Genomic DNA, 13,928 nt, shown 5'->3' on the forward strand with positions numbered 1-13,928 from the left:
AGCTATTAAAAAGCTTTTTGTTTGCAAAAAATTCTCTCAAGAAAAAAAGGGTACTTCCACAGCCAAGAGCGAGACCACGTCTAAGCTACACAAGCAGCAGAAACGAGATCTGTGGATATAGAGCAATTCAGCATGGGATACCACCTTAGCCCAGCCAATAGAAAGATTTGGAGCTAGAAAAGTTTAGCAGAGTCGGAGCAGACATTTGGCTCCGAACCCACAGCTAAGAATGTAGGGGAGACTGGACTACATAACATCCAGAGATACAGCAGAAAAACAGTCTGGAAGTCACAAGGCTCTTCCCATAACTCCTATGGGGACAGGTCCTCCTTGGTTGGGGGGGGGGCAATAGGATACAACACCCTCATGTCAGAGGATGCCTGTAAAACCAGAGTTCCAGAAATCCCTTTGCCAAGGAGTCCTACCGTCATTCCTGCAAGGTTACCAAACTGCTGCACTCTGGCCACAGCCAGGGACACATCCCTGTACCCAGAAACCTGGACAGCCATCACCAAATACAAAATGCAGTGGCTGTAGCTCACCTGAACCTGCTAGGATTCCAGGTGTTTCCATAACTCAATGACCAGCTCATCTCACCTCAAAGCCAGTACTAAATTCAAGACGCTGACTACTTGCTCTTGCTCCAGGTGCGTCACCAACTGGTCAATACAGTGTACACCACTACATCTCAGCTCTCCCACTCAAGTTCTATAGCTTACTAGTGCTCATCTGAACATGGAGACTCAAAACGCAAGCTTAACACAAGAATAAACAAAGTCAAGCATCCCCCACTAGCAAGATTGGTGTTACTACCAGGATTATGACTGCTTCCATAACTCATGTCCCTAGCAAAGGATTAAAAGAGGGTGCTGGAATAACACTTGCAGTGCAACTGTCAAGATGACAGCCCCTAGCCACAGAGATACAAATTACAAGAATTTGCAGGAAACGCCACACCTTGTGCATAACCAAAAAAAACTCAGGGCCCCTTTTTATTCTTACACCACTTTCAGCCACAGTAGTTATAGATGCCTACCAAACAGAGTGGGGGGCATCACTTGGGAAAGACTATCCAGATCCTATTTGGAAATCACTCTTCACATCAATGATCTGGAAATGAGAGCAATCCTATTAACATTGCCAGGTTTTTCAAGATGCTCTCCAACAATCAGAGGGGAATCTGATCCTACCCCGTATGTAGATGGAAGTTTGGCAAAGAGTGATCCCTTCAGGCTGCTTTCTTTTAATGCACATCTTGAAGTAAAACATACTAGCAGAAACTATTACACCCTCACAGATGGTCTCAACTATGTGGGGGCAGAATGGTTGTCAATGGAGCCAACCAAACTGCATTCTGGTTCACCTCAACTCCCAAGTGCCGCAGGTACTGTAACCCGATCCCTCCATACAAGAGTCAGAGAATCTAGTTCATGACTGGCTCCTGTAAAATTTTCCACCCATTCCAACTATTCTACATTTCCTTACATATTTAACAGTGTACCTGCTGATTCTACTATACGAACGGTAGTGGTGCTGCGGTAGCGTTGTCACCTCACAGTAAGACACTGTCCGGTTAGATTCTCAGCCAGAGCGTCTTCTGTGCTTACACACATGAATGGGCGTACCTTCGTTGAAGGTAGTCTGCCAGGACTGGTAACTCTGGCACATAAAAATCAATCATTAGCGGACTGGAGTTCCACTGTGGCGACCCCTAACCGGGAAAAGCCAAAAGACACAACAACCTGCTGATTCTACTATAAAGCTTCAGCTTGCAGCTATCTCAAAACTTTCACGGAACAGCCATTCCTCTGGCATCTAGATTATGCAATTCCCTTCTTAAAAGAAACCTTTTTACTCTGACCCCACCCCCAACTAAGGGCCTTACCCCACCATAGAAATATACTTTAAGCCTTGACAACCATTTGAAAATTGGAAATTTTTGTCTTGGAAAACTTTCCTGAGGCTTTCACATGGCTAGGCAAGTTTCAGAAAATACAGCTAGGTAAAATTTTACCACAGCAGTAGATATTCTTTTCACCACTGGAGTACTCAACCTATTGGATCTCCTACCAAGAATAGCCCAACATCTGGCCAGTATATCAAAGCCTCCAGTTCTTATAAGTGCCATACATTATGTTCATGGAGCATGGCAGAGGCTACAACATGATGTATAGATGCATATTCAGAACTGAAAAAGCCACAGGAGAAAATAAATGCACTTTGGGTCAAAAATCATGCATCGAATATGAAAAATCCTCCTTCAAGAGGGCTAAACAGCTACAAGACATGAGGTCGCAAATACTGCAGAGGACAACCACTGTCATAAGATTTTACACAACTGTGATATGTTCCACCACATCAATGCACAGTACTCAACCTATGGGAGAGTACAAGAGCCCTCTAGAAACCCATGCAGGATAGCCCTGGCAAAACCTTGCTCTGGCTCCAGAAATAACATCCAACTTGTAATGCCTAGTGAATGTACAGCAGACCATGCAACAGCCCCAGGTACTGAAATAGTATCAAAGCCCCTGGGGGGGGGGGGGTTCTACAGGAGGCAACTGCCCTAGTAGAATTCACCTTCACAAAAGGAGGCATTCACCACAAAAGGAAATGTCCTTTAGAAATCCAGGAGATGATTTGCTTAGAAACAGCCAAACCAAAGTCCTGGGACGAAAAGAAATGGAGACTGTTCAGACTGGCAAATCTCTAGTTTTAGCCAAATATCCAAGCTGTCTATGCAAACCCAACTTGTGAAGAAACTTCGCACTGGCAGACTGCAGAGCGCACAAAAAAAAAAAAAAAAAAAAAAAAAAAAAGTAGTGATATGCACACAGTGACTTGAGTGACAACTCACTGCCCACCTTGGGAATAAGATTAGTATGAAGACATCTGTGCCTGTGGAAAACAAGAGGATGAATAGCCACACCAACCGAAAGTCCAGACACCCTCTTGGCTGAACTGAGAGCCAAAGTAGTAATCTTTCAAATACAATGTTTCAAGGAAGCTGAAGGGGGCCAGAGTCAATTTGAGTAAAAAACTAAGGTACCAAGAAGGCAGAATGGGGTTCCTGGGAAGCCTGATGTGGAAAGACCTGTAAGAAATTGTTGCACCTCAAATCTACAGGTACAGGAGTGTGGCCAGACAAAACAGAAATTGTGCACAGGTAGGCTTTACCTGAAGAATATGCCAGCCCAGCATAGATCAGATCACAAATGAATTTCCAAAGCAAAGGTGATATGACCACCAGAAAGAAAATCCTTTCCATTTGAACATGTACGATTTCATGGTGGGGGGGGGGGGGTTCCTGGTCTCCAGCAAAACCCAAAACATGTCCTCACAAGAGGTGCCCAAGAGAGATCAAAATCCCATCACCCATAGCTTCAACTGAAGAGGAATACGATTTTTGTGAAGATCCAACCAGGGAGGTAACCTGTGCTGGCTCCAAGTCAGACAGAAGGGGGAATCTATGTTGTCTGGGACAAGAGGAAGTCATTATCAAGATTTCTGGGAGTCCTGCCAAATCTTGTGCAAGATGCATAACAAAAAGGAACAGCATAGAAAGGGAAAGCCAAGGCTTCCACTGTCCAAGCCAGAGGACTTGGCCGACTAGAGTACCAGAGGAAGGTGTCTGTTCAGTGTGGAGGCAAAAAGATGTACCCAAAGAATAACCCACCAGTGGACAATGTCCATGAACACATCACTGTGAAGCATCCATTTGTAAGCTTGACAATGGATAGCTAGATCCCAGCCCAGGAGCACTAGACAGCAAAGATGGTACCTTGTGCACCCCCCCCCCCCTGCTTGCTGATATAATGCATCACTATGTGGAACTGTCTGCAAAAACTGAGGGGCCTGTAATGAAAATGGAAAGCCTTTAGCACCAGAAGAAAAATCTTCATCTCCTTTACACTAATGTGGTTTGATCTCTGCTGAGGAGGCCAGAGCACTTGAACCTTGATGGCACCACAGGAGGCATCCCACCCCATGTCTGAGACATCTGTAAAGAGCTAGAGTTAGAACTGCAGCTTAAAGAAAGAAAAAAAAAGCCCTAGGTTGAGTGAAAGTCAATGAAAATACCACTGAAGCTCGATCTTGAGACAGGGAAGGTAAAGCACCAGGAAAGACCAGGGGGTGGTAATGTTGGAGCCACCATGACTTAAGACATCAATGAAGCTTTCTCACATGGAGGCTAGTAAGAGGGAGCATGAAAACAGTGAAAGCTGCAATGCTGAAAACGGTGAGAAATTCACTAGCACAGACAGGTAGAGGAATTAGGAAAATGCAATTAGACATTGCCTTGGGGACAGGCAGAGATACCAGCATGGGAACAGCCTGAAGCTTGCAGCTGATGAAAATATTCTGGACAGGAGTCAAAACTGATTTCTGAAAGTTTATCATGAACCCCAGACTAACAGTAGTAAACTTGATAATCCAGATAAGATGCAAATTCCTTGAATCCTACAAAAAATAGTGATAGGAGTAAGGAATTTGAATACCCTTGGAGTCAGAAAGGCAGGCCAAAGCAGAGAAGTGGAAATGCAAAGGGAGAAAAAATTTTCCTGAAGAGAAGATGGATGTGAAGGTAATCTTTGGACTCAAGACCAACCAGAATGGCCTGTAATGAGAGCATATAATACTGAGAAAACATGCAAAACAAAGGAACACCAAGAAAGGTGTTCAGCCAAAAGATCCAGAACTGATCTCCCAAGTACCCTCCTTTCATGGACCCAAAGACATCCCAGAGTAAAATCCCTTCCCCCTCATGTGCAGGAGGGGCAGCTTGAATAGTGTCCTGAGCAAAGAATGAGAACCTCTTGCAAAAGATAGTGCTGTCCCCAAAGAGGCCCTATAAACAAATTTCCAAACCACGAAGAATCCCTGCTGGATAATGAACAGAACCCAAAGAGTATGAAGTTATATGAAGCCACTTTAGAAGAGAGGGCCAAGAGAACTGGTCATGGACAAGAGAAAGATGGTCAGAGAAGCTGGCTTATCCTGGAAAGATTTATGGGAGGCAAGGGTCATACTTAACACACCTACCACCCTATTTGCTCTTGGGAAGACAGTCTGCAAACAAAAGCAGAGTGCCAACTGCTCTGAAACTTCCCAAGGGGGAGAGTTTCTGCTCCTGTCGTCTTGGACAGACTTGAAAAGTTCAGATGCAGCAGATCCTAAAAAAGTAAATCTTTAGATGCCCATTTGAATCACCAGGCAACCCTTGAAGATGAAGCAAAAGAACATCTCAGACCTGAACCAGAGAAAATGGCCCTGGAAAAGGCATAAGCTGCATCATAGCTACATTTGAGTGATGGGCAACCTGAAAAGTAGAACCAAGCATGGAAGGGGACAAAGTCTTCCCTTCAAATCAGGAAGGTCAGAAACCACCTGAGAAAGGCCAGCCAAATTATACCAATTAGTGAGTCTGATAGCCAGAAAGGATAAAGTAGCAGCATAGGATCATAGAAGGTTACTAGGCTATTGGCCTTGAGAACCAAGGTTAGCCAAGAGAGGTTTAGACAAATCAGCACCCCAATGCCCCTGTCTGGTAGGGACACAGGTGGAATCCCAGGGGTATATTTTCCATTTCCCATCCAGTTATCCAGGTTGCACTAGGGGCAGACGGGTACTCAAGCTTGATGTGGAGAGGGAGTCCATTCCAGACAGGGGAGTCTCTGGGACACAAATTTGTCCAACCAAATCTTGATATCACAGACCAGGCGAGGCAGAGTGCAGGTTACTAGAGTGAAGCTAGACTTGCAGCTATACAGCAGTCGCATCAAGGTGGGGGTCCATGACCACCTTGTATGCCAGACAGAGGTCACCTTTTAAGGAGTGTGTATACAGAAATGAGCTTTTAGCCTGTATATGGTAGATGTTTGAAGCCCTGGATTCTCCTGGCGAGGAACCTCTGTGGTCTCTCCAGCTGCTGCATGTGCTTTGCAAGGTACATGCCGAAAGGGGCATTGTCCTCAATGGACCTTATAAGGGAAGAGGGGGATGTTATGACCTCCATGTCCCTGGATTTAATACCCTTACTTATGGAGGTGGGCCATGTAAAGGCTTTCTGTACAATGGAAGCAACATGGTGGTCAAAAAGTCAGGTTGCTATCAACCTGGATTTCCAAATCCCTCAACTGATTAATAACCAAGTCCTAGGCATGCACTCTCAATTTGTGGGGACACCACTCTTCCCCCAAAAGGTGATGAATTTGTTTTGGTATTCAGCTTGAGGCCATGTTTCTAGCACCAGTCATTTGTCTGAATGAGACCCCTTTGGATGAGGTTCACATCACTAGGGGGAACCGATTTACAGCACCCAGTGTGCAGTCATCCACAAACTTAGTCAGCCATAGCCCACTGGTTTTGTCCTGCACCTCAAAGTATAGCCCAAATAAGAGGTCCCAAGACACAGGTCTACTGCTTGAGGTGGCTTCCCCTATTTTGACTACATTGGTTCTATCAGTGAGCCAATTTGCTACCCATCTGGTAACATATGCATTTATGCCTAGTTGAGTGTTTTATGCTCCAGTGAGGAAGTGTCACAGGCTTTGGCCAGGTCAAGGTAGGCAGCATGTACAGTCCTCCCATCATCCATGGCTTTTGTGACTCTCAAAGAAGTCAACCAAAATTAGCAGACATTACCCTCCCCCACACACACCCCAAAAGCCAAACTGTGTGGGAATCCAACATTAAGAGATTGCCAATGTCCTTGTCAACGAGGGCCATGATAATCTGTTCTTGGCCTTGCAGATCAGGCTAGTTAGGCTGATGGGTCTGTAATTCCCAGATCAGTGGATGCTCTGCCTTTGTGTAAACAGAGGACAGTGGCTGTACTCCACTGGAACAAAGTTGGTACTCTGGCTTTGATTGACTAGGGCGCCTAATGGTGTTACAAGTTCCTGCCCAAGGTCACACAAGAAGCAGCCTGTGGTGTATCATGTCCCATAGAGGCTGTATTTTTTGCCACAGAGGACATGTTCCCTAAACATAAAGGGACAGGTACTAGGGATGCCCTGATTTAATGATGGCAAGACAAGAGGGGTAAAGCTCACACTGAACTTAGTCAGCCAACAAGTTTGCTATAGCTACAGAATTTGTATATGTGGTGTCCTTAAACCACCAATCCTGAACAGATCTGGATACTTCCTTTGAGGTTACATACATAAAGGATGCTTTATATGATCACCTCTAGGAGATGTGGCCAATTTGGACTTTACTTCCAGTTGGTCACCTACTCCTTGGCCAGCATTTTTTTTCCCTTTTGTTAAAGTTCATTTATTGCAGATGTCCACGACACATTTACTCTCTTGTGGAGGATGACTTAGTCCTGTTGGGTATTCCTGATTCCATGTATCTATTTAAATGCTCATCGTGCTTTGGTTTAGTTTTGGTTATTGGCACCAATTCCTACAGAGGGGGAGGGTAGGCCGTAGAGCTGTTTATACCATCCCTCAGGATGGCGATATAAGCTTTGGAAAAGTTTGTCTGATCCTAGCTGGAGGTTGGGGGAAGATTTCGAAAGGGACTACTTTGTGGTCAGATCTTAACAGGGAGGATGATGTGAAAAGGGATGCTGCAGCGGTTACTCATGCAGGTTATTACCAAGTCTAGGATTTTACCACCTCTTGTAGGGATGACTAGCTGGTCCAAGGCATTTGCATTGACAAAAATCAAGGAACCTCTACACATTTGTATCCGGACATGAGCAGTTCATCCAAGCTATGTTTGGGAAGTCACCCAGGATCAGGGTTAAATCTTGACAGATTCAAACAAATAAGCGAAGGAAATTGTCCATCCATATTTGTCAGAACCTGAAGAAGGTCCAGGAAGAGAGAAGGGGTGGGCCTAAAGCACAAGTGCTTAAAACACTTGACAATTTAGTCAGGCTATAAACAGGCAGTAATAAATGCAACAGAAAAGATTGTTACACACACCACACAAAAAAAAAACAGGTTAGAAAATGTAAGTAGACGAATAGTGTATTTTTATATAAATGAAAAAAGGGAGAGCAGGAATAGAAAATAATTCAAGGTTAACAGACTAAGGTGTTTGGCCTCCCCAAATGATATCTGCATTAGGTAGAATGAGCTAAAGATATGGGACTAGGAAGAGTGTCCCAGATCAAATTTACAGAAGGGGTGGACAACTGCAAAAGCCACCAACTTTAAGAAAACAGCACAGGAGAAAAGTTTCAGCAAGATCAGTTAAGTACCAAAAAATATATACATCAGCTCTACACTTGCAAATTGTTTAAGAACCAGTCAGAACACAAGGAAATTCTTGCAATAATATGCAGAAATTTACAAAATGGCAACATTTTTCTCACAGTAAGATGGAAGCCATGCATAGAGACAGACTAAGGCTGTGCAAAAGCAGTGAACTTTTTTGCCTTATCTTTCTATAGGCCTACGTTCCTCATCAAAAGTTAACAGCTCAGTAGAAGGCAATAATGTGAATGAATCATAAGAGGCAGCAGAAAGCCGTTTATAAATAAAATCGGCACTCAGGCACTTTATAGAAGCTGGCTTGTTAGGTGTAGGGGGCTGAGAATCTGGCTAGACAGAGTATCCAGAACAGCAGACAGTGTGGGAGCCTCCATCTGTACCACCTCAATCACACAGGCACTGGCATCCCCAAAGCAGAGCTCCACAGGGAGCAACTGGACTTGTACAATCAGACAAAAATTGTAGTTAAGAGAAAGTGATTTGGGAAGAGTAATCCATAAAGATTGAAGGTCCAACACCTCACCCAAGGAAACTAACCCTGAGCATCTTTAGTGGAGAAGAGCAAGTACAAGCAGGCACAGAAACCAACTGAGGAAGCTTCAAGGCCACCAAAACATTACATAAACCCTGAATGAAATTCCACCTTTCACAATGGGGAATTAAAGAGAAATACTTTTATATGGTATAGGTGTACAAAACATCCTTAGGTCAGACGGCTGGCAAGATTTAATAATGGTCATAGGGAGCCTCTTCACAAACCAAGACCCCCTCCCCCACTATTTCAGGAAAAGCACATGTTCCCCCTCAACAATAAGCTTGTACAGCCTCAAATGCTACACAGGTTAGATCCATGCCTGCCTCTGACATGGCATGACAGAAGAGTCCAGATAAAGTACTGGACAATCCTTAAAGCTTTCACTAGCCTCATACATATTCAGGGGAGGCTGACAACCAAAATCAGACCTACCCTTTTGGGCCAGCTGACCAAAATCAGACCTACCCTTTTGGGCCAGCTGGCTCTGTACATTGGAGAATGCCACTGTAGCACCTCAAGCAACCTCCTCCAGCTACTAGTTCTCTCGGTATATGGGCAGAAAAAAAGACAACAGGTATTGGGCACAGCTAGCAAATACAGCACTGTGCAGGACCATGGGAAGCAACCAAACAGAACACACTGGTTTCTGACAGCCTTTATGAGGAATATGCCCTTCACAGACACTTCCCTATCATGATTATATAAACAGTTACCACAATAGAAAAAGCAGAATAAGGCACTTAAACATGGTTCAGTAACTATACAGCAAAAGAGCTGTCAAGACAGCCATTTAACAAGGACATTGGGCTATCATTGGTAGGAGGTCCCTTAGGTTAATACAGCAACAGTGATATGGATGGCCATCCCCAAGCTTCAAGAAATAATTTAATTTTGCACAAGGATAGAACATCTCCACACCAATCTTTTTGTATACAAGGTGACTTCAGAAAACAGCTATGACAGTTCACCAAGCTCCCTGTTCTTTCCAAAAATTTCCCAAGGGAGACCTGCACCTTTCAGATGTGCACACAACTTAGATTCTACCAAAGACTTCAGGAAATCAGAGCAGCTACTTCCTAGTTCCATAGCCAAGCTGGGTAAACATCTCAAACGTGACTAGCCAAATGGCTCAGTGTCTGCATTTTTCTACAAGGAAGACTGACCAACTGTAAGATTCCAAAGATCCATTCCACTAGATCAATAGCCTCAATCTGCTTTCTGGTCTACAACTTCTGTAATTGAAATTTGTGGAACTGCCACTTGGTCCAACACTCAAAATTGCTCTACAAATTGGACATTTCTATACACAGCCACATTCAGCTCTGCTGTGCTTTAATATCCTTCCATGAGGGCCACCCTACTGTTTTCTCTACCTGGGCAGACTGACTCATTGGTTGAGGCACGGGGGGGGGGGGATACTAGTTCTGTACTCATCTGTACAGTCTTCCTCCAACCTCCTGCCGTCCAACCAATTTGAGCTTTAATCCATTGCTCACTTTCATTCCTTCACATTTTTCTGTAGTTTCTGCCTTGTGTTAAACTAGTGCTGCTTTGATACAGCAATTATTCACTGTTCCTTTGCTAAATGTGACTATTTTATTAACTGTTCATACTGTTGGTGCAGTCACTGTACTCAATATTGTGACCTAATGTGCTGCAAATCTTTTTAACACACAGAAAGAACCCAAAGCTTTCATAAAAGCCTTGAAAGCTACCCCCTCGTGTATCCTATCATTACGTACATTTCAGAGGTAACTTGTTTTTGTTTTGGATCAGGTCTGTGCTTCTGTCAAGGCCAGGAGCATTGGCCAATCAGTGGATCAAGTTTAAGGGCTTCCCACCTTTCAGGAAATCTTTGAAGAAATGCAACCAAACAAGACAGGAAAGGCAATAGGAAAATACCAAACTCCAACTGCAGATGAGAGTCAGCACCTCCCAGGTGCCAATTCATGTTCACATCAGTATCAATACAGCCACTTCAGCCCCCTGTTGATTAAACCTTTTGGACTGTAGCAATGTCAGGGCAGATTTGAGCTCCTCTATTTGCAGTCACTCAGATCCACAACTCTTGAGCCTTCACCCTTGGAACCAGACTTCCCATTTAGGCACCAAAAACTGGATAAATCAATGAACCAGGCCACTAAGCCACCCACCATCACTTCTGTCTACAATTCTTGAAAGCCCAAATTTACCTTGGCTCAGAGAATGGACAGAACTGGGCCTTCTGTCCCTTAATTAGCTGCTGCTCCTCCACACCATCTATCTGCACTAGCAACCCTGACAGACTTTTCCACATGGCTCTCCTGTCAAGTCTCGAAACTATGTACTCCACCCTAGCTCTGGAGTGGACTGCATCCTCAGAGTTGGCGCCAGACACAATAAGACTAGACACCAAACATTCTTTGCCCCTTGGTGCTTTGGCCTTACACCACTCCGCTTCTCTGCTCCAGATCAGACTGTTTGCAGCTGGTGTGCAGGCTTTCCATAGGCCTGCAGATAGAGAATATTCTTCCGCAGTCAGCCAGCTCAGGTAGTAATTTCCCATCTTGTGCTGGATCCATCCCACATCACTCATCTCCACTGAACTTCTGTTTCACACCATCTTGTTCAGGGACAACCTGCAACTCACAGTCCCAAGCAGCCTTAGACCTAGGGCTCACCAAACACTTTGCCCTCCACCAGGATATACAGAAGTAATAAAATAGGGGACCTAGTTCCCCAACAAGTCTTGACAGGATTACAACCTCAATGAAGGGGAAAGGTATCAAACCCTCCCAAAGACCCAAACCTCTCCCAACAGAGTGAAATCTTTAGCGCAAGCCCATCCACATCTTGGAAGGCACCCCTGCCGCAATAGTCAAAACTTCTACAGGAGAGCAGAGTGTTGGGGATACAGTGGAGCAGATCATGACCAAACAGGAGAAATCCTAGTTCCACATAAATAGGCCTTACTGGAACAAGAGTTCTGCAGCTACCAAGAAAGAACTCTGGAATGCACAGGTCCATCCTCCAAATTCACAAGTGAATATAAAAAGCCACCTAACCAGGTGGCAGCAGATGTCTCTACAATGTTTCCAAGTCTGCGGCTATGCCAAGTCCTTGAAGATTCAGCTGGCCAGCATATCTACAGCAAATGTAGCTAAGCATCTGCCACTTTCAATGCGAATAGCACAACTCAGGCAGCAAAGAGCAAAATTGCAGTTTTACAAACATGCACTGCTTAATTCCACAGAGTTTAAAAGCCCTTTAATGTTCCCCTTTGAGAAGAATACATTTTAAATTGACCTACATGTAGGGACACTGAACAGCTGCTTGTTCACACCAGGGCCTGTGTGGAATTGGGGGTTGAGTTGACAGGGACACTTCTGAAAGTGCCCCCTTGCTCACCACCCATGGGGGTCTACGCAAGATACTCTTGTGCAATGTAAGACCTTGTCTTCATTTAGAACCAAGCAAGTTCAATAAGTCAGCCAGAACAGACCCACTTCTGGATAACGGTGCAAACCATTCGACCTCTGAGCAAGGATGACTGGATGTGGTCTGTGGACAGCAAGGATGGTTACTACAAAGAAATTCCAAGATGTCCATAGCTTTGAGCCAATCACACAAGTTTGAAGCACCTCCCTTCAGTCTTACTATACCCCCCCACATCCCATTTACCAAATGCATGGCCACGACAGCAGCTTGACTCAGACTGCTGGTACTCCAGACCTTCTATAACCGGATGACCAACTCCTTGACGCAACTTAAAAGTGCACTGTTGGTTCAGGGGAAAGATTCCTTGCTCTGATGTGCCACTCCTTTGGCACTGGCTTTCAACAAATCCAACCTGGAACTCACTCACGTCCTGAAGTTTATAAGATGACATCTGAACACAACCAGTCTCAGCGCCATAGTTCCTTCAAAGTAACTAGTGTCTTAAGGACCATTAAATAAAATGTTGCTTCAGAGCAGCTCAAGTTCTCTGCCTTCTTGGCTTGATGGCTACTGCACTCTCCAATTCCTTTAGCCAAGTGTACATAGAGTGTTCTTCAGTGGACATGACCAATTCAACAGAATGAGCTTCATACATCTTACCCAGCGAGGTTCACCACACTTCATAGTCACCAATTTGACCAGGTCTACCAAGATCAGTCTGACTGAAGGACCGTGACCATGGACACTTCTCCTTGGGTGATGGGCATTATGAGAGACCACTATTCACAGCACCTGCACAATGTTGGAGAGAACAGCCTTCTTGATGTTTAAGACTTCACAACTTCCACCTCAGAAAGTCTAGCCATTACTGCCCCTCAAGGTGAGAGCCAAGCCATGTACTTTAAATCTGTTACCATTATGAACCATGACAAACTTTCAATCAGCAACTAAAAATACTGCAAAGTCTACAAGCCAAAGGCTTAACTTATTTTTAAAGTAATACAAAAGGATTACAAGTGCCGTTAAGATTGTTCTCAAAATGTGCATGATATCAAAACATTCCTCAGCAGTACAGGAAAGTGTGAGGGGGGAGACCAAGGAAACCCACCTTAAGAGTTATCCACTGGACAAAGTTGCTGTTATTTAAAATCTGTTTCCATGTCTAAATAGTTCTTGAAAATTATATACAGAACTTAGTGCTGACTGCAGTTTCAGCCCCACACCAAGTGATTTTAATGACAAAAAAAAATAATCAAGTGCATTAATTTCTACACAGAAGAAACTGGACAATAGTTATACATCTCCATGGGACACTCAGTACCAGTAAATACAATTTATCTGTAAGCTTTTCCAGTGACCCCCCCCCCCCCACTTACTCAGATGTCTACCAATCAAAATGGTAGAAGCCTCCAGTATGGGAAAGAAATGCATCAATTTCTGTAGACAGCAATGAATTGGCAAGAGTTATTTAACCCTACAGGAAAACATGCCCAAAATGTCAACATTGCATCCCATATAAAATGGGATACTGGGATTCATAAGACACGAGCACAAATGTTCAGCCAAATGTGCAGTGCAGTACACCTAAATTTACAGGCCAAATTAATGGAAAAAATACCACGTTTCAGTTCCATTTTAAAATCACAAGTTCATGCCTCAAATCTGCCCAGCCCTGTACATCTTAGCATGCACACCACAGGAAAGGAGAAAAACAGTTTGCCAAAGTCTACTAGACCACTTTTAAAAGA

The sequence above is a fragment of the Protopterus annectens genome, chromosome 9.part0 (assembly GCF_019279795.1).
Source record: "Protopterus annectens isolate FY-2018-M chromosome 9.part0, PAN1.0, whole genome shotgun sequence".
Lineage (NCBI taxonomy): Eukaryota > Metazoa > Chordata > Ceratodontiformes > Protopteridae > Protopterus > Protopterus annectens.